The sequence below is a fragment of the Nannospalax galili genome, unplaced genomic scaffold (genome assembly GCF_000622305.1).
Source record: "Nannospalax galili isolate Female #2095 unplaced genomic scaffold, S.galili_v1.0 scaffold648, whole genome shotgun sequence".
Lineage (NCBI taxonomy): Eukaryota > Metazoa > Chordata > Mammalia > Rodentia > Spalacidae > Nannospalax > Nannospalax galili.
The window spans coordinates 818,580-844,699 of NW_008360311.1; the positions used below are offsets into that span (position 1 = coordinate 818,580).

At 45.0% G+C, this 26,120-nt stretch overlaps 1 long non-coding RNA gene across 2 annotated transcripts in view; it reads left to right on the forward strand.

Annotated features, from left to right (window-relative positions):
- Positions 1 to 25,081, forward strand: part of LOC103727025 — a 110,331-nt gene extending 85,250 nt beyond the window's left edge. For both annotated transcript variants that reach the window (XR_003848042.1, XR_003848044.1), the window contains one exon: positions 23,219 to 25,081. This is a non-coding gene — a long non-coding RNA (uncharacterized LOC103727025). The remainder of the gene's footprint in view (positions 1 to 23,218) is intronic.
- The last annotated feature ends 1,039 nt before the right edge of the window (positions 25,082 to 26,120 follow it).

Below are 26,120 nucleotides of genomic sequence, written 5' to 3' on the forward strand. Positions count from 1 at the left end.
ACCCCAAACAGTCTGTGCCCCTCCCAAGGCAGCATGCATCCCTCCCCAGGCAACCCTCATCCCTCCCCAAGCAACCCTCATCCCTCTCCAGGCAACCTTCATCCCTCCCTGGGTATCAGGACACTCTCCCGGAGTTGTCACATGTGTACATGTGTGCCTTCTCTCTGGAACCCTCTCTGAATCCACCTCTTGTTACTTGGCTAGCTTCTGTGTACCCTTTGGGACACATCAGAGAGAGAGAGAGAGAGAGAGAGAGAGAGAGAGAGAGAGAGAGAGATTCTTCATCCAGAGTCATACATGACTTTTGGAGCACATTTGAGCTAAGTGCTTGTTCTAGGGATGCCAGGAGGCCCAGTGACTTTGGGGACTGCTTCTAAGGTGGCAGCGTCTCCCTATGTTTATAGTTCTGTTTGATCTCCCATTTGCCCATAGGCCTTAAGTTCTGAGGCAGGGACTGTGACTTGGTCATCTTTTAAACTTTAGTACTTGACCAGTAGCATAGGTGCTTAGAAAGTACTGACTGAATGCTGCATATGTCAGACGTCCTTCCCACCTTCTCTCTCTCACTTCCTCTTCTCCTTCATTCACTTCCTCTTCCCCTTCCCTTTTTCCTCCTCTTCCCCTGTCTACTCCTCTTCCTCCTCCTCCTTGTCTCGCCTCATGTTTCAGACAATATTTTGTTCTTATTGCTATAATTAGTATTTCACTGGGCTTAGCAGGGGATCATTTTATGGACAAATATTTCCCCATTGTTACTCCCAAGTAACTAACCCCGGCCATCCAGTCACTAAGTAATAACAAATGTATTTATGTAATGTCTAAATAACATTGCGTTTGATGTCATATATAAATGTACATATATACGTATGCATATACATCAAATGTAGGTCATGACTAAGATGGCCATATCCTCCCTTGCTCTATTCCTGAGGTGCGTGTGAGGTTATGAGGCTAGTGGACGAGGACTGGTGGAAGCACTTGCTTACTCACTGGGCAGGGGTGGGCAGGCTCCAATCTGCCTGTACTATGCTCTCAGTTCCTATTCCTTCTGAACTGTGAAACTTCAGAGTCTGACCATCATCTGTGTTGTTTGTGAAATGATTTCTGGGTACTTGAGATGACTGAATGTTTGCCTGACAAAGCAGAAGGTAGTTTCCAGAAAGATCTGAAGAATGCCTCATCAGGCTCAGGTGGTGGCTGGCTGTTCTGACAGCTTGGTCCCAGAGTAATGGCCATGACCATCAGCCCCTGACAACCCATGCTGTGTGGGTACCAGAGTGAGCTTCACCATTGGCCTCCCCTCATGTGCCGGTGACATTACTATCAGGAGCTGAGCCATGGCTTTCGCTCAGTGAATGTGCCCTATGCAGACTTCATAGCATCCTTTCTCCTCCTCCTGCTGAGCTCCCTGACTGCTTCCTCTGGGGAAAGGCTCCTGCCCACTTCCATGCCAGTGTAGAGTGATTCCTGCTGCATCTATGAAAAACGGGAATGATCTGGCCTACACAGAGCTGGGGCAAGAATTATGGAGAGAGAAACCTACTGCCAGTTTTGGGACCTAATGAGTGAATGTGTACCCCTGGCCTGGAACACTGCCTGAAACCACTTTTCATGATTTTTAAAGTTATCTAAATTGTTTCTCTGAAAGCTGTAACTGAAGGGATTCTTATAGATTCACCTGTGACATTGGATCTTCATTTTCAGACTGACTGTCTCCCTGTGGTCTTTCTCTCCATGCTCTGGTGGCTAATATACAAATGGCCCCTGTCCTGGTCATAGGCATCTTGGTGAACAGACAGACATCCAACTCAGAGAGATGTAGCCACCCGCTTCTTTTGGCCAGGTGTCACTCACAGATCCACCTCAGCTTCCCTAGGATAGCTGTGATGGGAAGGAAGCGAAAGGATAACAAGAGGCCTACACGGCTCACACTCAGCCTCATGAATATTACTCTGAGGGTCTATTCACACAACCTCAGAGTTAATTTTCTCTCACTGTGTTTACAATCACGAGCTTTCTCAGCTCCCCTCTACCTTAGAAGAAATTAATTAGAAAGGGTACAGGAAGGGCGCCTTAGATCTTATTTGCAAGAAGAGCCTTAGATTGTCAGCTCAAGAAGAATCAGAAAAACTGAAGACTGCAAAGACCCTCAAAGTTGGGCCATAAAGCGTCAAGCGACCAGTGTGGCGGCCACTGGAGCACTGTGCACATTCAGGCTGCCACTGCTTTATGACTTCACTGACAGGGAGCTGCTGAGAATTGACCCCAGGTCAACTTAATGCTGATCCTTGAGAGCCTTGGTTTCTTAAGGTTGGGATGTTTAATTCACTTAAAAATATAAAATATAACTAATTATTCATAATGCCCAAAGGGTAAAATCTCAATGTTTCTAGAAAATCTATTAAAGCAGAACCCACTGTGCTCCCACAGTGCCAGGTGGATGAGGTGTTCTTTGTTGTTTGTGGGTATAAATGGTAGCATGGATATATTTATGTTACTTGTATACACACTCTTTAGTAGGAGAGAAAACTTGCAAAGTATTTTGTAAACACAATGTAAATGTTCTCTATCATCATGTTGGGGTTGAAGATTGGGTAACATTGATGTCTATTGACTCTGGCCTCCTGAGGCATCCAAGAGAAGCTATTCAAACTTAGGGCACTCAGAGTTCATCCTTGGGACAGCTTGTTAGAAGCACAGATTTCCAGGGTAGTTTCTGATCTATAGTCCTTGGGAAGAATACAGAATCTGTGTTTTAAATAAGTTCTTTCCTCTTTTTAGTGATTCCCACACAGGTTCAAAGTCTATCTTAAACACACAAGTGCAAGCAGTCATGTGCTTACGAGTACCCATACCCCCTGCCCCCATACACACGCTCCCTCTTCTGTATGCTGCCCTGTTGACCCCAAATGCTCTGGGATGGTCTCATTGTTCATGCTTGACCTGAGAAGAAATCTTCCCTCCTGTACTGAGCTATAGCCAAAGTCAGAACCAAGACCTGAATCATTGAACAGAGGCTGGAAGTCATAAAATAAAATAGGATGTGGTTGAGGTGACTGAAATAATTCGGAGGAAAAAAAAAAGATTTTCCGAGTCAAGTTTTAGATGATGGTATAATTAGAATTATTATCCATTATTTATGTGGCAGATGATGTTCACGAGGTGCTTGAGACTCTGTTAATGGGCAGCGGTTGTGCTGAAGGGGAGCCTGACATTGGCCCAGCCTTCTCCTTCCTTGTCTCTGTCTGGAGCCCCAGCCAGTTCTAATGGCACATTCAGTTGAGAACTTTATAGGATTTTGTGACGGAAAAATGAAGTGCAACAAGAGGAGCTGTTGGTGTGGAAAGTGGCTGCCTTCTTCCTGTACTGATGTTGGCGGTGGCACTGCCGTCCCCGACCCTGTCCTGGTGTGTCATGAATGACCTCACTCCGGTCTTATAACACTCTTGCAGGTAGGTGAAAATCTACCTCATCTTTAAAGATACAAATCTAAGTTCAAAGACCTCAGATGAACAGCCTACAGCAGCACAGTCAGTCAAGAGTATATCTAGGACTCTAGCTTGCAAGGCCTTTGTACTGTGCGTCAGCCCAGGCTCCCTGACACCCAGGGTGAACACATGCTAGGGCTCTTGATCTTTTCAGTGCTCTGCCCTTAGGATGGTCAATAGGACTCTACCTAGACATAGTTGTTTAGTCTTCACTTCTTCTAGTGTCAAGGCCTGAGCTACTTGTTAAAGTGGCAACTTAAGGAGAGGGGTCCACCCTCACCGGTAGGCTTCCCAGGACACAAGGCCCTTGGGACACATCAGTTATTTCAGCTCTGTGAATGAACCACATTAGCCTCACTATTGCCTTCCTTGTGACAGGTGATGGTTTCCTCCTTCACCTGGATACAGCCTTTAAGAGTCAAGACCTGTCATGTGAGGCTGGCGTATCCTAGAGAAAGGGGAAGCACAGGACCAAGGACAGCCTGTCAAAACAAGGGGCGATTGAGCTTGAAAGTCCTTGTTCTTCCAGGGCGGCAATACCCTGGTTAAGTGGAGAGAGAGTCCTCCCGCTAGTGTCCTCTAACAATCTGATTCTAATGGGGTTACTACAGCTGGGGTAAAGCATTTTATACGGAACCAGGTTTACATTATCCTACTCTTTAGAGATCTTGCTTGCAATGCTGTTCAAATCCTTTAATCCATAAATAGGATTCCAGACAGCGCTGGGCTGCCTTCCAAAACTGTAATCTTCCAGTATATGAATTATTACCAAAAGATTAGGGTGTTTCTAGTAATAACATTTCAAATAAATCAGCTTTCATGGAGGAACAACAAACTAATATTGGAAATAACAATATAAAGACATTTATATAGCCACTTGCTAGAATAACTTCCCTAACCAGGGGCTTCTTTTCTCATTTACATTCATTCTGTTTGAAAAGTCTTTTTTCATTTATCATCAGTTACGGGCTTTAGCCTTAAAACACGCCACATGTTCTGCAGTCCTAAGACTCTTTGAAGCCTGTGAAATCTCAAGCCTGTTTACCCAGGGATGGCCAGAGATGGGGCTACTGTCTATAGAAGCTCCGGCCTATCTTTTGGCTCTGGGAAGTATATAGCAGGAAAGCTTAATACTGTTTGGCCTTCACATCAAAAATGATGAATGGAACTGTGGAGTAGAGGGTAGAGTCCCTTGCACAACTGATGGTCAAGATTCACCTACATGTTTGTGACAGGTCTCCACAGCTGCAGGATGCAGGGTAGGTAGACTCTGGCTCTTGCTCCCACCAGCCTTGGGAATGGTGTAAACTTCTTTAATTCCTCTGTTCTCCATTTTATCATCTATGAAATGGGGAGACTTACAATCTTGTGGCGATATCGCGACGAACACTCTGAAACGGGTTCTTGCTCTTCTTTCTACTGTTCTTTTAAGGCATTTGCATGGCTTTTACGAGGAAGGGGCCCTCCCTCTCTTGCTCACATATGGTTGAGCTGGAGCAGGCTTTGAGCGATGTCCCAGGCTGGAAGCAAAAAAGGCATTTAACATTTTCCTCTGTTACTCACCTGCTGTGACCTTGAGGGAGCTGTCACTTGTCCAGATCTGAATTTTATCCTCTACTAGAAGTATCTGACTCCTCCCTATCCATAGGGTAGAAAGGCAGTAAAGCCAATCCACTATGTGAGATCATATTTTAAGGAGACATTGTACAGTCACTAGAATTTTAATGCTGGAAGGGCTATCCAGGAAAGAAGGGAATGAATATTTATTAAATGTACCACTATGTTTAGATGGCTTCTCCTGCTTTGCCACATTTAATCCTAATAGTCTTGTTAGGGTAGAATTTCCCCCAATTCATAGAAGTGGAAACTGAGGCTCTGAGTCTCTCTCAGGAAACCTAATCCATGCCATACAGTGAAAATACTGCGGAGGAAGACTCAAACCCAGATTGGCCGGACTCCAAGCCACCGTGCCCCCACTGCACTGTGCTTTGCCACCCATAATTCCCATTTCAGAGGTGACCAGCAAGTGAGGTTTAGGAGACTTTTTTCCACCTGTGAACCAGGATGAGCACCCAGGCTCCTCACTGTTCTCAAGCACTGCCTCCCCATGCTGGTGTAAGTTGACCTGCCTAAGCCACTGCTTTACACGCTTTTAAAGATGCTTTGCTTTTCTTCTTGGTGGATTTTTTGACTGAAGCTCCTAATATTTTAGTTCTAAGACTCTCTTCTTACATGAAAACATTGATTTTTTTTTGGTTCCTTCTACCTTAGAAATTTGATTTCTCATATGACCCTCCATTCCCCATCAGAGTTAATGATCTGTGAAGAAACACTTAAATGCACAGGTTTACTATCTTCACGCACTAAGAGAGAGGGAGGGAGGGAGGGAGGGAGGGAGAGAGAGAGAGAGAGAGAGAGAGAGAGAGAGAGATCAGCTATTATTTCTCTTCTTCAAAAGGAGATCTGAGACCCACAATGCTTGTCCACCTAACTGAAGGACACAACTGATTGGTGGCTGTGCTGGGCCTGGAAAGCTTGAGGGAGGCTGTGTTTCACTGTCTTTTAATCTCAGCCCTTAGCAAGGGCCTGAGACAGAGTCATCTGTGTTCCAGAGAGTAGAATAAATGTTCCAAAGTTCTAATGAGATGTGAGTGGGGATGAACCCAGGTTTCCCAACTCCTGGTATATGTTTCTGTTGGCTGCCCTCTCTGTCCCAAAACCTTTTGTAATGGGATGTGGGGGAGAATTTGCTTGCTAAGTGCTTCGTATTGTACAGTGGTCTTTCTCAAAGCACAGTGGGACCGTGGAGTGCGTTTGGAAAGGAGAAGAGCTTTGTGGATCATTGCACCTGCAGTGGTAGCTCTGAATTCAGATCTGGGAGGACAAATGAGAGAATCTGCAAGTTCTGCTCCAATCCCCTCCAATTTTTTTCCGTTTAAAGTAGCATTAGTGTATCATCAATGGACTGGGAGAGAGGATGCCTGGAGAAGATGTTTGTGGAATGTGTCCTCAGATTAAAAGAGCTTTGAAGTGGAAAGCATTACCCCCTGCACATTTCATTTTGGACTTTTAACTGAAAGAGTAAAGCAAAGAGGAAAACACCACTGTGTGTTTGGAAACGTGTCAGTTTTCACTCTTCAGCCTTCCACTCAGCTGCCCCTGAAGCAGGCGTTGATGAACGGCATACTACCAAGGAGAGCCTGTGCACACACGTGGGCCCAGTGCTGTTCCTGTCAGGGCTCAAAGGCGGTACCACACATCAGACATGTCCCCTCTTTTCTGCCTAAACAAATGTTGTTTCTACCAAAGTAGTGACAGGTTTAATTACAGGGCAAAGGGAAAGAGAGCATCTGCTCTTCCATTCGTGGAAAATGAGCTTGGAAGGGCAGTTCGCGTGTCCCCCAGAATGCAGCGGTCCTCAGAGCCCCATGACTTTCTGCCTTGGTTCCCCACAGGCCCAAACAAAAACAAAACTCTTAACAATTGTCTTGGAGCATGTGGATGGGCTGCTTTTATATATTATTCTATTATTTTTATTTTGTTTTATGTGTATGAGTGTATTGCCTGAATGCATGCAAGTGTACCCATATCATGCAATACCCACGGAGGTCAGAAGTGGGGGTCAAATCCCCTGGAACTAGAGTTATGGATGGTTGTTAGCCGCCATGTGGGTGTTGGGAGCTGAACCCTGGTCCTCACAACAGTAGCCAGTGCTCTCAACCACTGAGCCATCTCTCCAGTCCCAATGCTTTTACAAATTAATCTGCTGACAAGAAACGTAAGGGGAAGAAGGATGCTGCTTTTGATGGCAGCTTTGTCCTTTAGCTTCCATCAGTGTGAGCTAGGGACGGACTGGGCAAATGAAGAGCATAGAAGAGGATTTCCTCACCTCCCCAGTTACACATGTTGATACTTTCCCTTAGAGAATACTTAAAATCATGAAGGCAGGGACATGGGCTGCTTGACCTCTAGAAGACCTTTTTCAGGTGATGATTCTGGAACAGAGATTTTACAATGGATCTTGCGGAGACACGGAATCCTCCCTGGCTTGCAGTAGGGGGCTGGCTCGCTTCTGAGCCACCTGGCTCTCGGGAGCTGGCCTGCTTCACATATGCAGCTACTGCATTCTTCCCTATTTGGCAGTCAGCTTATTTCTCATGACGATGCTAACTTTTGTTCAGGAAAAGGCCTCATCCCCACGGAAAGGGGAAGCTGTAGCCATGTCTTCTGTTGCAGACAAAGATCCAAGGTCACTACAACACCATCCAGTGATCTTAGCTGGCCTTGGCCCCATAGAAATAAGGAGATGTCAAGATGAGTAAATTAATAACTCATGTCCATATTTCTAGACATAGACACACCTAGGTCAGAGCCAAAAGTAACCCATATATGTTAATATTGGAGTTACAAAAAAAAAGGGAGATGATAACAAATCCATTTCAGACCAGTCTGACCATGCACTGATTTTTAGAAATTAGGCAAAGTCCCTAAGTTGATATATAGTGCTATGCTGGGGGAAATACTGGGGCTGGAGAGATGGTTCAGCAGTTAAGAACACTGACTGTTCTTGCAGAAGACCCAGGTTTGAATCCCAGCACCCACATGGTGGCTAACAACTGTCCGTAACTCCAGTTCTAGGGGATCCAACAGCCTCTTCTGTCCTCTTAACCAATCAGCTCATCTTAACCTAACATGTTGCAGGCAGTGAATAGTAGTAAATACATTGACCAGATGGGGAGCCTAGAGGACTCTCCATATCTTCTTGGAAGTAGATTCATAGATGTGAAGGATTTTATGGTACTTAACAGGGTGATAGCCTTAAATCTGTGAGACTGTGAAGTTCTCTAAGCACGTCTCTCACAGGTACATGGGTTTTTTAAAGTTTGTCTTTTGGATTCCAATGTACAATAAAATAGATTAGGAAGTGTATTAGTGAGGGTTCTCAAAAGAAATAGAACCAGTAGAATGAATATATATGTATAAGGATTTATCAGCTTAGCTCACAGGATAGAGTCCAAGTAGTCCAACAATGGCTGCACCACACTGGAGAGGCTGAGAATCCGTAGTCACTCAGTCCACGAGGCTGGATGTCTCAGTAGTCCCAATCTGGCGCTGAAGGCCTGACAAATTCCAAAAGATCAGCTAGTCTTCCATTTACAGTAACAAGACGCACTCACCAGCAAGAGAGAAGGCAAGCAGCAAGAAGCCAGGCATTCTCCTCTGCCATGGCCTTTTATATGGGCTGCCATCAGAAGGTAACACCCACTTTTAGGGTGTGTCTTCCAGCTTCAGATGATCCAATCAAGAAGATCTCTCATTTCAGTTAATCCCAGATCCAGTCAAGTTGACACCCAGGATTAGCCATCACAGGAAGGAAGGAAGTAGGAAGAAAATATTTTAATTCAGTATTTAATTCTGTATTTTCAGTGATCATTATGAAAGAATAAAGGATATTTGTAAAGAATGAAAGATGATTCATGGCACCCAAACACCAATCACTTCCTTTTCCTCTTGGGCCGCCTCTGATAAACCCTCTGAGGAAGGCACTACATCTGGGGTCGCAGGAGCATTGTCGTGGCATCTGTCCTGGGGCAGATGATGGAAGTAAATAGAAATCCTACCTCAGGAAAGATAGAAAGGTGAATGCTCACAGACCTTGGAATGTGAAGCAGGGAAAATCATATCTGCATTAGCGGGAAGAGAAGGAGGAATCTTAAGGTATGCAGGGACCAATTTTCCCATTGCCCCCTGCCCAGCAGGCTTATTGTTCGGTTTGGGATTGCTCCATGGCCCTGCCACTTTATGCTCTGGCATGTGATGTCTCTCTCCTCCTTTGTCCTATTTCCTGACTTTGGCAACCCTTTTCTTCCACCTTGGGCCTCCTGATAATCAGCCTTATGATGCCAGGTCACTCTCTTCCCCTTAAGCATCATTAAGCCTTCACATTCATTTGAAACTGAGCCCCTTCGGAGCTAGCCAAGCCTGGTAATTAAAATGTCCCCTTCATCTCTAATTGCTTCATTCAACATCTAGTGCAATGGTTTCCTAGCACATGCCCTCTGCACCGATCTGGTGCCCTGGATGACTGACAAGTGGCACCTTCTGCTCATAGCTCAGGACAGTTCGGGTTGGGGACTGGGTGCTTACAAATTCCAACCATCCTTTGGACCCCTGGGTTTTTCTCACTTGCTTGAGAAATGTGATGTTTAATCTTCTCTGCTTTCCTGGGTACCAAGTGCTTTCATGGAGACAGTAGACATTATGTCATCCTGTGAACCTCACCCTCACATAGACCGTGTGCTCCTGCCTGAGTCAGGTGTGAGAGTGTGAGGAAAAGCTCTGGGAACAGAAGTCAGAGGCTGTCAGCCCCTAGTGGTGACATTGGGCTAACTCGTGTGTGTGTGTGTGTGTGTGTGTTCTGGTATATGCGGGAACATATATGTATGGGGGTACATGTACATGTGTGGAGGCCAGAGGACAACCTCATTTGTTGCTGCTTACCTCCAGCTTGCTTCTCTGAGGTAGGGTCTCTTAATGGTCTAGAACTTGCTGAGTAGGCTAGGGACCTTCAAGGGACCATCTTGTCTCTGCCTCCTGAGCACTGGGATTACAAATATGTGTGACCAACCTTGGCTTTTTTAAAATGTGTGTTCTAGGGACCTAACTCGGGTTCTCATGCTTGCCTAGCAAGCACTTTATTAATTAAGCCATCTCCCCAACCCTGGACTGAATTCTTGCTGGGCTTCCTCCTTTGCACAAGGTGCAAGTTCACCGTGAGTTTAAGTAGACAAGGAGTATGGCAATGCCTCACACAAATGAAAAAGAATTTTAGGTCGAGTCACAAAGCCACCTGGGATCATGAGTGACTAAAGAGACAGCTTCTCACTGATATCATCTAAACATGGTTATGGAGGGGTGTGATGATGAACATCTCTAGACTCAATTTTATGACAGGAATGCATGATGGTGACTGAGAAGTGCTGGCTCCAGCAACCTCAAGGCCATGAATCTTAGCTCTCTGTGCAGTTCTTCAAAACAAAGCATGTTGGATGTCAGGGACCAGCCCCTTCCCATCTGAAGGAGTCCACATCACCTTCAGTGTCCTGCAGAGAGGGGAAGGCTCTTTTGTTTATAAGTCGAAATCTTGCTCAGTGGGTGATGGTCAGTGTTGTCAGGTTAACACAACATAGATTCATGTGGGAAGAGATCCTCAATGAGGGATTGTCTATATTGGGTTGGCCTGTGGGCATGGCTTTGGAGAATTGTCTTGATTGCCTTAATTAGGAACCCCTGATTTGTGAGTGGCACCTTCTGGTAGTGGCCCAGACCAAAGGACATGGAAGAAGGGAGGCAGTTCAGTTTATTTGCTTGGCCTTTACTCTCTCTGGTGAGTTTACCCACCCTGTTGCTGCCACTGCTGATTCCCTGGTATTAGAACCAGTGTCTTCAGGCTTCTAACGTGGATTGAAGACCAGCAGTTCTCCTGGGATCTTTCCAGACTTTGGTGCCAGATTGTAAGTACTTAGGTACTCAGCCTTATGGATAGAATGACTACCAGGTTCTCAGCCACTCAGGTGCAAGAGAGTCATTGCTGCAACACTCTGTATAGTGTAAGCCAAGCTAATACATAATATATACATATATGTTCACTCGATAGGTTCTGTTCCTCTGGAGAACCCTAATATAGTGGAGAAGGACATGTGGGAAACTTTTCTGAAGCAGTTCAGCATATTGGAGTTTAGCAAAATGATTTCGAGTGCACCTTGGGAACAGATAACATTATGCTGATGATCCATACTAGAAATGATATAAAACAAAGTCAAGTATTATCATGTTCATCATACTTTTTGAATGTTTTTATTATTGATAACTTATAATTGTACATATTTATAGGGCACAAGGCAATGCTTCAATATGTGTTTACATTGTGGTGTGATCAATCCAGCTTAGCATAGCCATTGACTCAAATATTTATCATTTCTCCATGGTGAGAACATTTATTGAGCACTTACTCTACTCCAAGTATATGTGGTGCTTGGGTAACTGAGGTGGAAAGACAGCTGTAATACTTAGACCCTTGGATTGCGAAGAAAAAGGAGAGACACTCAAGAAAACTCAGGGAGATATGAGTATGTCTTATAGAAATTGCATGTTTACCGCAGAGCTTCTGGGAATCTCTGCTCTGTTCTCTTTGCTAACAATCAGGTTTTTCTGTCTATGCATTTTCCACATGGTCCCAAAAGTCTACCACATAAGCCCAGGACTCCAACACTCATCTTAGCATTGACAAGGACCTCCATGCATCTCAGTTTAAATTCTTGGAAAGGGTTAGACGGACCAGCTTGTCTTTAAGATACCAGTGAAATGGTGCTTGCCAGCCTCTGCAGTCACAGCTCCTGTGCCATGGTTGCATCCATGACTCAATCTACTACAGCCAGGGGAATGGACAAAAGGTCCTGCAGAATGTCTAGTATATTCTCCTTACCCCTGTAGTTTCCCAAATGTTCTGCCAAAATAATCGGCTATGTTCAGTGCTTCATGAAGCATGTAGGCCTGGTGTCAGAGTGGATGGATTTGAACCTTGTTTCTACATTCCTGCTTCATTCTGTCCTTAAAGACGTTATTTAGACTTGTATAGCTCATGTCTTTGTCTATGACATGGGCATAATCAATAATCACCCAGGGGTGGTGTCCCAATGCCATGAAACACTTGGAATGGATTGGAAGGTGAGAGAAATTATCTATTCACATTTGTACACACAGGCGCATGTCTTCTTAGCCTTTGCATTAGGAGAGAATGCCATGTCACAACCTGCCGTTCATCCAGAGTTGATGTCAAAAGGGCCCTTCACAGGCTTACTTTCAATCTCTAGGTAATGCCTGTTTTTCCTTTGGATGCATTCCAATAGACTTAAATGGTTCATTTGATCAATATATAGGAACAGACAAAACTGGAAAATTATAACAAGAGCAGCAAAAAAAAAAAAATTGCAATACTGATTCCCACTTTAAAATGAAGTGAAACATTATAGGATGTGTCACCTGTCTCTTAGCCTATCAATGTGACCAATCCTTTCTGGTCCTCTAAGTACAGCTTTTCATTGGTGATGAAATATTGGAAGAGGCCAGAGTCACCCAGGCTTCTCAACCCATACAATTTGTGTCTACAAAGGCCAGAGTTTGTCAGTACAAGCCTGAACCTTGTGAACAGCCTCTACCTTTAACAAAAAGCAACCACTTTCCCACAGGCACAAAAGCTGGACTGTCCCTCAAAGGTCAAATTCCATGGTCCTCTGCAACGCATGAGCATCAGAGTCCCCTGTCCTGCTCACCTTCCCGAATGCCAGCCTGTGCTTCTCTGGCTCCTCAGTCAATGCCTTAGTTGTTGGGGTTTGTGGGTGGTTATTGGGCTCATTCCTTATGTCTCCATTGAGTTTAGAATCCATAGAGAAGAATAAAACAGAGGTAAAATTGCAGCTTTCATTGGCAGTACTGGAATTTAGAACTTGTGGTTTGTCTTTGTGGTCAAGACTTGCCCAGCATCGTTCTGTTTTACCTGTTAATCCCAGATAATGGGAACAGAGAGGCATGAGCTGCCGGGTCCCCCACTGTGAGACCACCCAGACACCCAGCCTACATTTAGATTCAAGGGCAGAACTGAGGACCCTCAGTCTGTGGGAAGACATTGTAATCGCCCAGGTTCTAGGTGTGATCCTTAGCTTTAGTTCTCAGAGTGACACAACCTGGAATCACTTGGGAACAGAGCCTCAGTGAGGGAGTGTCTGCATTGGGTTGACTTGTGGGCATAGCTGTGGGGGATTGTCTTAATTAGGTTAAGGATGTGGGACGACCCAGCCCATTGTGGGTGTCACCATTCCCTGGGCAGGGACCTGAGCTGTATAGAGCAGAGCAGAGAAATCATGCTGAGCACGAGGAAGCATGTATGCATTCATTTCTCTCTCTCTCTCTTTCTCTCTCTCTCTCTCTCTCTCTCTCTCTCGGAGAAATCATGCTGAGCATGAGGAAGCATGTATGCATTCATTTCTCTCTCTCTCTCTCTCTCTCTCTCTCTCTCTCTCTCTCTCTGCCTTGGGCTCCAAGCCTCCCTGGGGTCTCTCTCTCTCTCTCTCTCTCTCTCTCTCCCCCCTCTTGGATGTGGTCCTGCCTTTCCTTACCCTAAATGATGGACTGTGACCTGGAATCATAAGCCAAATAAACCCTTTCTCCCCTAAGTTGCTTTGTGCCAGGATATTTTATCTCAGCAACAGAAATGAAACTAGAGCACAGGGCCAGTGTCACATCAGATGGGCCATTTGCTTTGAATGGAACCAGTAAAAGCTGTGAAAAAGGAACAGAAGCAATTTTTGCCAAAGCCCCAGAATAACTGAACTTACTATTTTTGTTTATAAGATAGGAACTTGAGGATACCGTGTGTGTGTGGTGGGTGTATGTGTTTGTGTGTGTGGTGTGTGTGTGTGTGAGATGAGAATTGAGAGGGTGTATAAATATACCAGAAAAGAAAAATCCGTATTTTTCCAATAACTATAAAATAAGGGCCATTTCACATCTTCCCTATCTGACCTGTCTGGGGCATCTCTGGTGCTGGTAATCTAATTTCCATGCTTAGCAGGAACATAAATTCCACAGATGCCTTTTATTTATACACTAATTCCCAGCCACAGAAAATGCTGTATTAATTTGATTCATGAGCCCCTTTCATGATAGCATCTTTTCAACATATGCATGTGCACACACACACACACACATGCACAGAGGCAGGTACACACACAATCATGCACACACATGTATACACAGGCGCACACATTCCATTTCCCTGTCTCATGGAATGTGGAAAGCAGTCCCCCGCCCACTACAGCCCCATTTAACATTTCTTCTTCTATCCCATGTACTCATTTCAACTGCCCTGTAGTGAGAAGCCTTCCTCCATGTCCTTATGTGGTGATAGGATACCTGATTGCTGACATCGAAGATTGCATGCCTACCCCTTTACCGCACTCCTCCTGACTACATTCTGGAGGCAGCTGTTACTAGTATTGCAGCAGCTCACAGTTCAAAGCTCTGCTCTGGAGAGGAATATTACTAATGAGAACCTGGACTCCGGGGGTGACCACAAGTGAAGACAGCTTTGGAGAATGGAGAGGTCAGGGTAAGAGAGTAGTGAGCTAGATAGAGCTAGGTGGGGAAGTGGGATCTGAGCTGCATTGTCCAGATGGAGATTTTGGATCAGCTGTTGTGTTTGAGATGAAATGTTTGAGGGGACTTTGATGTGCGGGGCCACTGAAGACAGGAAGGTGTCAGCAGGGGTCAGGAAGGTGATTTCTGCACAGCTCCTGGCTCAGCCTTGTTGAGTTTTAGGGTATGTGATTGTGGTCTCTCTTTCTAGCCAAAAGACATTTCTTTCAGCAAAGAGAGCTTCTCACTAACTCCAGTCCTTTCTGAAAGGGCTGCTGCTGCTAAGCAGCCCAGAGGACAAGGACGCCAGCTTTGTCTTTTTGCCTCTCCAGGGGGTTTTTGCTCTGCCCCGCCCCAACCCTTGCCCTTTGAGTTGATGGATTCCTTTGATGGAAGAGGGACAGGAGGTGCTGGAGAATCTTGCTGTGTATCTTCATCAGTGTCTGGGCAGACGGATGCAAGAGCCTGAGTTCATGATGTGGAACAAGATGGGAAGGGGGCGTGGTGGTTACTCTTAGGAGAAGATGGTGCTAAATCAACCACATAATCTCCAAAGTGCCCCTTCTCAGAATCGGCTCTGACCAAGCCTGTGGAAAATTTCTAAAAAAAAGCTTTAATGATGAAATGACCATCTAAGAGGTTATTTTGCAAATAATTGAGTAGAATTCCCTGGTGAAGAATGTTTGGCATCAAGTTCTTGAAAACACTCCCTCCTCTTTGTTCCTAATGGACAGAAGCACAAACACTCTCTAATCACAGGAAACACAGCTCTCCTTCCAAGCCTGCAATTATGGCAGGGACCCAGGGAGAGGCTGGTTAAGGACTCTGTCAGCTTGTCCATTAAAAGAGCTGGAGTTCAGTGGGGGTGGCGTGTGTTTGCTGCTTTCATTTTTCTTTCTTTTCTCTGAAAAAGCTGAGATCACAACCATCCCCCTGAGGCTGAAACTCTGACATAGATTGTCAGCAGGGGAGTAAATTGTCATCAACTAACTTTACAATACTTAAAGACACAATAAATGCTGCTTTAGTTTGGAGGGAACCAAATTGTCCCTCTAACCCTGCCTGGGTTCAGATTCCTGCTGGTGTGGAGGCTGGATTCAAGGTTCTTGTGAAGTTTCCAGGACAGAGGGCTTTGTCTCCTGCTCAGAAGTGTCAGGGAAACAGCCTTGAGGTTTATGCATTCATTTCTCTCTCTCTTTCTACATAAGGAGCAAGTTTATCCCCAGTCCCTTTTCTTCACTGTGTTCTAGTCGCTTTCATTGGTTACCAACATCCTCAACATAGGGGCCATGCCAGGTTTTCAGCTGAAACATTCCTTAATTAAAGAAAAAAAGGCGACCAGTGTGCCAAGGATTATTATTCAAAAGCATTTCTCCTTCTGCCTTTTCAGTTGGAATTTCTTCCATTCTAGACCCAAATGGGGAACTTGTGCATCTTAAGAAGAATGGGATGGAGCAGAAGGAGGGTGAGATGGGCTTCACTAAGTTGGGCTCTGTGGTCACTCAGGTGTATGGGGACCCAGTCACGGAGGCCAGATCTGGGGAAGTTATGGTGAGACTGAGAAGTCCTTATGAAAACAAAACAGCCAGCATGCACTTCAGGGTTACGTGAGGATCGAATTGAATGACTTCCTTCTTTAAAACTTCAAGTTATCTGTTTACTGAGTAATGTATAAAGCTCTGACCCTGGTGGGCATTCAGGACCATCTGAGCTGTGACCCTGAGCCTTTCCAGCCTAGGTTCTCACTTCTTCCCCTCGTGTGTTCCCCTTAACTGACTCCATTTTGCTTCCTGGGCCAACTTTCCCCACCCTGTGTCTTATGCAGGCTTCCTGCCTGCCTCTGACCAACTCATTAAGTTCTATTGAATTATAAATCGCTTTTTATCATCTACCACTCTAGCATTTGCCAAATACCGTCTCCCTTGGGCATTTTTTTCTAATTCAATGAAATCTTTCCCTCTCTCCCTCCTCTGAAAGACCCTAACACTTTGTGCCTCCTCCACTAACAGTATGTATATTTGCATATTCTCCTTACTGCCTTCTAGGGTTATGACTAATAATTTGCATAATCGATGGTACTTAACTTCCCAGATTTTATCTGCTGCATTAGTGTGACAGGCCAACCCATTTTTGTCCATTTGAGGGATGTTCCGATTTTCTTTCACCTTTAATGATATCTTCATTGAATTGGAGGATTGATTGTAGTGAAACAGCCCCAAAAGAAAGGTGGAGTATGTTCGTCAGCTTTCCCTCATTGTGTCAAAATACTCAACATAAACTATTTATAGAGAAGAAAGGTTTATTTTGACTCATAATTTTAGAGACTTCACCTTGTACTCTCTGGGCCTCCTCAGTTTGGGCCTGTGGTGAAAGACAACATTACAGATAGGAAATCATGGGGGAGCAGAGCTGCTCATCCCACAGTGACTGGGAAAGACAGAGAGGGGAGAGATGGAGAGGCAGCGTCCCAACGTTACCTTCAAGGTACATCCCAATGGCTCGCCTTCCTCCTGCTAGGCCCACCTCTTAAATCCCACCATCTTTCCATAGAGGTGTAGGCTGATGATCAAGCCTTTGACATTATGACCTTAGGAGTCAGTCAAGTCTCTCTCCCCAAACAAAGCATACATCACCTGCCTCCTACTTGGAGGCAGTTTCAAGGTTGAGACAGTTCCTCTCAGAGAAAATACTCTTTGCTCTTTTGCTGGTATTTTGAAATTTCTGGGCCAGAGATGCAGGTCCCTAGTTCTCCAGTGGGAGTTGCAGCTCACAAATATAACTGGAAGGGAGAGAACAAGTGATTGAAATTCATACTAGGCAGCAAATGGATCGTGTAAATTATTTGTTAAGAACACATTGTGATCGAGACAGTGTGCTGGATGCTTAAAAATGAGCATGAAATAGAGGTATCAGAGAAAAAGCAGGATTCGGAGTCAGTGGTATACACTGTTATCTCATTATTCACCACCTGGCCAGGTGGGAAGTAGAGTGCAACTGGCAGAATTTCAGATGGATCTGTAAAGTTCAGGTAAGTCCTGAGTGGTCCAGGCAGAGCTGCACTGGATGCTACAGGAGGCTGTGGGCTGAGTCATGGAAAGAACCTCTCACAACCCAATTCTTGCTTTATTCATTTGCCCGAAGACCCCAATTTGTATTAAAATGGAAATGCCGCCATTGTTCCTAGATTTAGTTGAAAAGTTTTACAAAGCAGTCTTTGCCTGGAGAAAGGTAAAGAGAAGGAGGCACTGGCCGCTTGGCCACCCAGGCAGAGAAACAGTAAATTTTGTAATGAGCTGGCAGAAGCAGGTGTTCCCCATCCCGTGGCTAGCTCTTACACACTCATCGCCACTGTTCTCTCCTGGAACATCACTGGTGACGTTTCCTTCCTTCTGTCTGTTCCCACTCGATTCAATTTCATATTGAACTCCCTCCCACTTTCTCTTATTCTAACCCAGAGGAGATGGAGAACAGCTGGTCACCATCTTCCTTATGATAACCCTTCATATGGTGCAATTTTATTTTCTTAAATTAATGACAGCGTGTTGGGCGCCTTCCATCTCAGACACATTTTAATAGATGCTTTTAACATACGGAGGACTGAGGGAAAGAAAACAATGCCTCTGTCATGTTTGGGCACATCCTAGATTTGAACATGATTAAACCTCACCAAGCTGGGGGCTTCTGATTGGAGACAGAATTTAGGGGGTATTGCACATCTCAGAGCCCCCGTGAGCAGCTGGGATGGTGCTGCTCAGCACTGGGTACCCTTAGGAGAAGTGTGGTAAGTTGTACTACTCCAAACCCCACTGATTTATCTGAGATAAATTATTTACAAACTTAATAATATTGCTGCCATGATACAGAAGAGTACCGCAGTGAGAAAAATCACCCCCCATTTGCCATGTGCAACTCTCAGGCATGAAGCAGAATTGTATTTGGGGGTTTTGCTACTCTTGGAGAACTGCTTCCCCATTGGGGAAGGTGGTAGTATGTTCTAAAAAATACAGATTTCTAAGTTGTTTGAGTTTGAAGCCTTGAAATCCTATTCCCCCTTCAGCTACCACTTTATTAGCCTTGAAACCTACCTTTCTAGAATTATCTACACCTTCCCATTTCTACAGCTACCATCTTGTTATGGGTTTTCATTATTTTGCTTTTAGGATTTTGCAGTATAATTTCAAAACATGGTCTTCTCTCCTCTGTGTATAAAAGGTTCTGCTTTCAATATAATTTGTTCTCTCTCTCATTTTTCTGGTTCTTCTTTTTCTTCTCCTCATTCTTCTAACTACAGCAGACTCTTGTCAGGTCATTTTTTGGCCAAACTGTGGGCTGCAGTTGGTGTCTTAGTATGCATGCTTGCTGCTGCTTTAACAGAATTATGCAGGTTGACCAAATTACAAACAAAGAGTTATTTTGGTAGTAGTTCTGGGGCTGGAGGGGAGTCAAAGATCCAGGGGCTGTATGTTCTGAGGGCTCCTTGCAGGGCCATAACAAGGCAGGAGACATCACGTGGCAAGGGGACATGTTGGAAAGAGAGGAGGAGGGGCTGGACTCTCCCCTCTTAGTATTGATGAAGACTGTGTCCTCCTGCCCTAACCATTTCTTAAAGGTTCCACCTCTCAACTCTGTTACAATGACAGTTGAATTTGAAGGGAAATTTTAGAGGGGTGATCAAGTCATATCTGTTTATGCCCCAGCACTGCCAGTGCCGAGCTTCGTATTCTCAGATCGGTGACTGAATCTCCACCTCGACCACTTGGTGTATATGATGGAGAAGTGGAGGGACCGATCCCCCCAGAGTCCCCCAGTGCTTTGATTTCTGAGAAAAGCCTCTCCCAGTGCTGTGTCTGCCATTTTGTCCTGAAGACTCCTCTGAAGCCCAGTGGAACGAAGCTCCTCCCACCTCTGAACCACAACTTCCTTTTTTGTGAATGCCTTCCACCCTCCTTTCTGCTTACTCATACTCTGTCAGGTATGCTTCTTGTGAGGGAGACTGTGCCTTACACGTTGAATGTTTTATGCCTCCCATTCCTCAGACCAGGTTCTCTGCTCTCCGCAAGGCTGGCATTCAGTGTGATTGGTGATCTTTCCATGGAGAGTGTGGGGATTTGTCATTACTACCAGCAAGGTGAGGGGCAATCCCTGGAGCTGGAGCTTACTGGTTTGGACCACAGCCAGAGCTAAGTACAGGGCTGAGAGAGGCAGCAAGTCAAGTGGGGACCTGTCCCTTTCCAGGAAGGGTCTCGTCTGTACTGGCAAGATGCCAGTCATACAAAACGTGCTTCGAAATGCTGGGTGAAGCAGCAAGGTGCTCAGCATTTCCATTTATCTGTAACTCACACTGGACAGCTCCAGACGCCCTTCAGTTTTCCTCTGACATGTGACCCCCCAAGTACCAACCTGGTACCAACAGACAAAAATAAGTATACACTTCATCCCAACTTTATAGATTTGAAAGTTGGATGTCTCACAGATACGATCAAGGGACTGTTTAGCAGCTTGTGCTGGATGCTGAGGGTAGGAAAGAGAGTATTATCTTGGCTGGCTGTGAGGGAGGTGACAGTCTGGGACGAAGGCAGGCAGACAAGCAGGTAATAAGTGGCATCTGCTAACATATGACATCAGATGGTGATACCTGCTACCTGGAATGCTCCAGGAGGGGACCCTGGAGGGTGATGAAAGGAGCTCAAGAGCAGACATGCTTGAGTGAGTTCCGAAGAATGAGTGGAAGCCAGAGCAAGAACCCAGGAGCCTCCAACTCCAAGCGTTTTTTCCTTTTGGGGGAGAGAAATGGCCAAACAGAACTGTTTTTAATTTGTAATGCAAAGTCACCCTCCATCTTCAAAAAGCTATAGGTCTACCCTGAATTCTGGGAAAAGGGCATCACCAGGCACTGAAATGATAAACATATAGCTAACTTTTGAATGTAAAATTCATGGCAAGTTGTGGAGACAGGAAGGTCCCTGTGCAGCAAGCCCCTCTTTGTAGCTCTAGCTCCTGTGGCCAGGACCCCTATTAGCCCAGCCAGCCTTTAGAGCTGGTGGTTTGAGAGACAGCCGTTAAAGGCTGGGCTCCAGCTGGTGTGTTTCTGTTTGCTGGGTCTGGACTGCCAGGGTCTAGGCTAGAGAGACAAAGGGATGAATGTAGGGCCTGCAAAGGTGGGAAAAGGGAGGTGGGCAGAGGCGGGGCTGGTGACAGGGTGACTGACTGGTTGCTTTGTTCCGTGGCAGGAGGCTTTCAGCAACAACAACAGAGACATGAAGCTCTTGCTTAAGTGCTTTTTGTCATCCTCACCTCCTGTCAGTCCCATCAGCTGCTCCTATCAGCTCATTGGCAGTTGGAGGCCATGGTGTCACAGGCTCCTGTTGTTTGCCTCTCGCTCCCTCTGCCTTCATCCTGAGCCAAGTCCCATTCCTCTGAATCCCTTTGCTCTGGCCATTGGGGCCCAACCTGTTCTATATGTGATGAATCTATCTGTTCCAGGTCTGCTGGCTGCTGTCTTGGTCCCTGCCTGACAGAGAGCTAGCTGGGTTGCTGTTGCCCTGTAGGTCTGGTTCTGTAGCCCTCTGTACCCCATGTCCTTGACTTCCAACCTGTCCTAAGCCCAGCTGCATCTCTGTGCACTTTGGTTCTCTGGTACCAGTCTGAGGGTGCCTAGTTTCCTGGGGACCACGGAAGGGATCTCTTTCTCTAGGATGCTCAAAGGAATACGATTTTACTCTGTCCTGGTGCACTGCGTTTGTATCAGAACTTACTCTAATTGTGCTGAATGTGATCATTAAATTAGTGCTGATGTGTGCCAGGCAATGGGTGGTACCACACATATAGACACCCTCTAACATGCTGAAGGTGTCTTATCTCTAATCCACAGAAATTTAAGCTTGGAGAGGTTAAGTAACTGAACTCAGATCGTGTGAACGGGACCCAGTTTTTATGTCTTTAGAGCTGTAATTTGAGGTAATTTGAGGTTGCTTAAATGGCTAACTGACTTGTTCCTTAATTCGTACTGAGGAAGAATGACAGGAAGGCTGGATCTAGGAATGAAATGCAGTAAAACCCCTTCTTTACATACTTAATAAGTTATGTCTGGAAGCTCCTGTTGGCTTTCAGCTTTTCTTACCATTTACACTGATTTATTTCCATTGTGGATCAAGTGAGGCAATGTTTGAAAAAGGCCTGGTACAAGGTCTTCAAGTGGCAGTAGTGTAGACCCCATCAGACCTTCAAGATCACAGCAGGGAAACACCACTAGGCTTTCAGGAGGTTGTTTACAGGAATTGCTGCCCGCACAGTTTACGATTCTTTACTTTTATATCTGTGATCAATAAGAAGAGAAAAAATGGGTCCTGTCATACTAACCAATGGTTTCTGAGTATTGCTGGCTTGCAACAACAAAGCTTTTATCATGTGCCTTCGTCTGTCTGGCTGTTATAGTAAGATGCCATGAACCCAGAAGCCAGTAAACAACAGACATTTATTTCCTACAGTTCTAGGGGGTAGAAAGCTTAAGACTGAGGGTCCATAGATTTAGTGTTGGGTGAGAGCCCACTTTCTAGTTCATAGAAAGTATCTCTGTCCTTACATGGAGGAAGATCCAAGGAAGCTATCTGGGGTCCTTTTAGAAGGTCACTAATACCACTCATGAAGGCTCAACCATCATGACCTAGTCCTCTCCCAAAGGCCCGGTGTCTGAATACTATCACCTTGGGGTTAGGATTTCAATATATGAACTTCATGGGGACACATTCTGCACAACACAGTCTATCCACACCTTGAGTTCTGTAGTTATCTTTACTCCAGGGCTCAGGCAGAAGGGGAACCCTTGGCTGGACTACACGTGGCATCGGTGCTCAAGGGGAAAGGTATAGTGGAGCATATGATGACGCCTCTCACTTAAGTCCAGACATCATTGGCCAAAACTAGTCACGTGGGCACTCTAGTTTTTTGCTTGTTTCTTTGGGATAAGGTCTTACTGTGTAGTTTAGGCTGGCCTTTGAACTTGCTTTTCAGTCCAGACTGGCTTCAAACTCCTGATCCTCCTTCCTTAGCCTCCCAAGTGCTGGGATTACAAGCGCACACCATCACACTAGGCAGTTCAGGTCCCTCATGAGTTCAGCATTTGCAGGTCTGTGAGCTTGTCTCAGGGAGGGAGTTAGAATAGTGAGCAGAGAGTAATACAATCTGCTCCCCACTGTAAACAGAGCTAGGTTTGATTTTGATGGTCTCTAACTGATTTTAGATTTATTTTAGGAGCTGCTCAGATTTTCTCAGGATGTTTAGATTTGTCAGTTTAGATGAACCAATGTATTACCTAAAATAACAAAATATACTTAGGCCTAGTGGAAACAATTTCATCGCTGAAATTCCTGTAGGAAAAATAGCGTTGTTATCGTACACCTGAAACTCTCTCGCACCAACTTTTTATTATCCACTAGAATAATTGCTTTTGTAATGCCAGTTTTGATAATATCATATTTCTTAGGAATGCACAGTTTTATAATAGAAAAGAACACATATTTTTATTTCTTCTTTTTCAGAAATCTATGTCAACAGCTTTTGGTTGTCCGATGTACCAGAAAAGGGAAGCAGAGATACAGAGATCCTTCCCAAGCCTACTTCTAAAGTTCCACACATCTCTTTGCCTGCTTCTTTCTTGAAGCACTATCCCAACTCTGCTGTACGTTACTTGTTTATTTCTTGTTTATTTATTTGCAGTCCTGGGGGTTGAACGCAAGCCTTGTGCATGCTGAGGAGAACACCCCACCACTGAGCTACAGCCCCAGACCTGCTGTTTGTTTCTTGGTCACAGTCGGCTGCTGGACCATCAGTTCCTAGAGGGCAACTGCTTCCTTCTCATCGCTGGGTTTCTTCTGGACCCTGGTTCTGTTGGAAACAAACTTTGAATTGAATGATATGAAAGTGAGAATTAACATTGTACACAACACAAAATAGGCCACTTTCCTCCGCTTCTTGGGTCAAAATGTTGTATGATTTTTTTTTTCCTCTGTGGAAAGTAAATAGTGTTTTGCTAACCGTTCCCAAGGATTATACTTTTAATTGGCATACTTTGCTCCTTTGCAGCCCTGTGCTGACTCTGCAGGTTGGATCCTGATACTTTTTCTCTTATAGTGTGCAGCACACAGAGATCTACCTACCTGTGCTTTGAAGGCTAGGTTAGAGAGGAGAGGGCTGGGTGGAAATCACAGGCAAAGGAGAAACAAGGGGGGCTGCACACCCTGCTGGTGGGAGAACAAAGGAAGAGAAGAGCTATGAGGTTTGGTAGAGTCTGTCATATTGAATTGAGAGGAAGCACTTCTTCGTCTGATTTTCCTGGGTGAATCTTTGGGTTAGGAGCATTGAACAGTGTTTAGTGCTAATTTACTCTTCATCTTTTGTTAGATACCAGGGTAAGAGATGAAGATGGGGAGAGGACCATCAAGAGGGCTGTACTGCCTGTCTCTGGATGCCAGACTTGAGCTAGGAGAGCTCTGCTCACCCATGTGACTGAAAGTTATTACAGCTCCTAGTATCTGTTTATGAAAGCAATACTTAAAAGAGTTCAGTATGCAATTCCAAGGGCTAGGTAAGGGTTCCAGTGCCTCACTGGAAGCTTCCTGGGTTGCTCTTATGCTCAGGGATTGGAGATCCCATACGGAGCCCAGATCTCCATGCCCTATTCTTTGAATTCCCAGCTGTCCTTTCACAAGCCTGAATGCTGCTTCTACCACTCAAAAGTCACCTTCTTCCATTATTTTCTAGTTTCTGGAATAGATGCAGTAGATGCACACTGCTGATAAGCTTTCACATAATCTAAGTTGTTTTGGCAGCAGGAGGCAGGAGGAAGATAGGAGAAAGGCATAGAAAGGGACCTGTGTTGGTATCTGCTCCTTCCTGTTCACAGGGTTTTGTAGCTTTACAAGGTCTTTGGCAGGCATTCATATGTTTTTGGAGACAGGGTCTCCTTGTAGCCCCAACTGGCCTGGAACCATGTAGACCGGGCTGGCCTTGAACTCACAGAGATCCTTCTGCCTCTGCCTCCTGAGTGCTGGGATTAAAGGTGTGCGCCACCATGCCCGGCAACAGGCATTTACCTGATCATGATGGTGTGGTAGCAAAAGAATCGTGCTCTGTGATCCAACGTGAATTCAAGCTCTGCTTTTGTATTAAACTGTTTCACCTCGTGAGCTAAATATGTTTTGAGTGTTTGTACCCTGTGCAAGGCCCCGAGGGATACAAAGATGGAAAAGCTATCTCACCCTTGCCTTTGAGAAAGTCAGCAATTAATGGGTAAGCATGTAAAAAGTGTGATGAAGGTATAACAGGATAATGTGCATAAAAGGCAGAGTCTTTAGGTATTCACCCAGTAAATTTGAGTATTAATTTTCTGTCTTATTATTGCTGTCAATAAAATATTTAGTGCTAATAAAGGTATGTTTGTTAGACTACAGCATCACTCAAGAAAGTTTGTACCTGGGGGTTAGGGCAAAAAATTTCTTTGTTCCAAATAATTAAAGGAAGAATGTAAGGTCCATAGTGAAGGGCTGGGATGGGAAGCTGGATGTGAGCAGCAGAGACTAACAAAACAGTCTAGGGAGTTCATATGGCCAATGCAAGGCATTCATGTCCTCTCTCTCTCTCTCTCTCTCTCTCTCTCTCTCTGGAGGTCTTGGATAGAGTGTAGCAGGTTGAATGAAGGGATATAATGCTGGGTATCGGGCATCAGGTACTGGTTGAAAAATCTGGATTTCATTTCCTTTGTTACAGGGAAATGGTATTTCATATATTTCCATCGGATGTTCACTTTAGAAAGTTGACCCTATCCTGGTTAATCACATGCCAGTGCATGTCTGGTGAATACCCTTGGACCTCAATTTTTCTCATATGCAATGGGCTTCATAGCCCATGACCTGTTCATGAGGTAAGCATGTTAGATACATCACAATGAGACATATGGTCCCTCTGCCTATGACGTCTCAAACACCCTGTACCGCATCTAATGATGTGAAGACTTCCCCTTATGCACACACTTCTTTCTTTCTCCACAGCACAGCCATTTGCAACCTCTTATAAATTTTTTCCAGTTTTCAACCTCTTCTTCTGGGCCTAACTCAAAGTATTTCTGTTCTGAGAAATGTTCAGCACTCTTTTCTTTTGCTCTGTGACAATTTACCACAAACTTGGTGACTTGACTCATTCCATCATCTCCCAGTCTTCACAGGTAAGGAGTCATGAGTCTATGCATGGTTGAGGTGTTTTCTTGGTGCAAGGTCTCATAACTGGAGTCAAAGCAAGATCAAGTTGTGTTTCTTTTAATACTCAAGAGTTCTCAGGTACATGGATTTGTCAGCATGGGCCAGCTTTTGGCAGTTGGAGGAAAGAGTTCTTGTTGGCCAGCAGTCAGGAGCCTCCCTCCTCTAGGAATGACCACCTACCCATCCT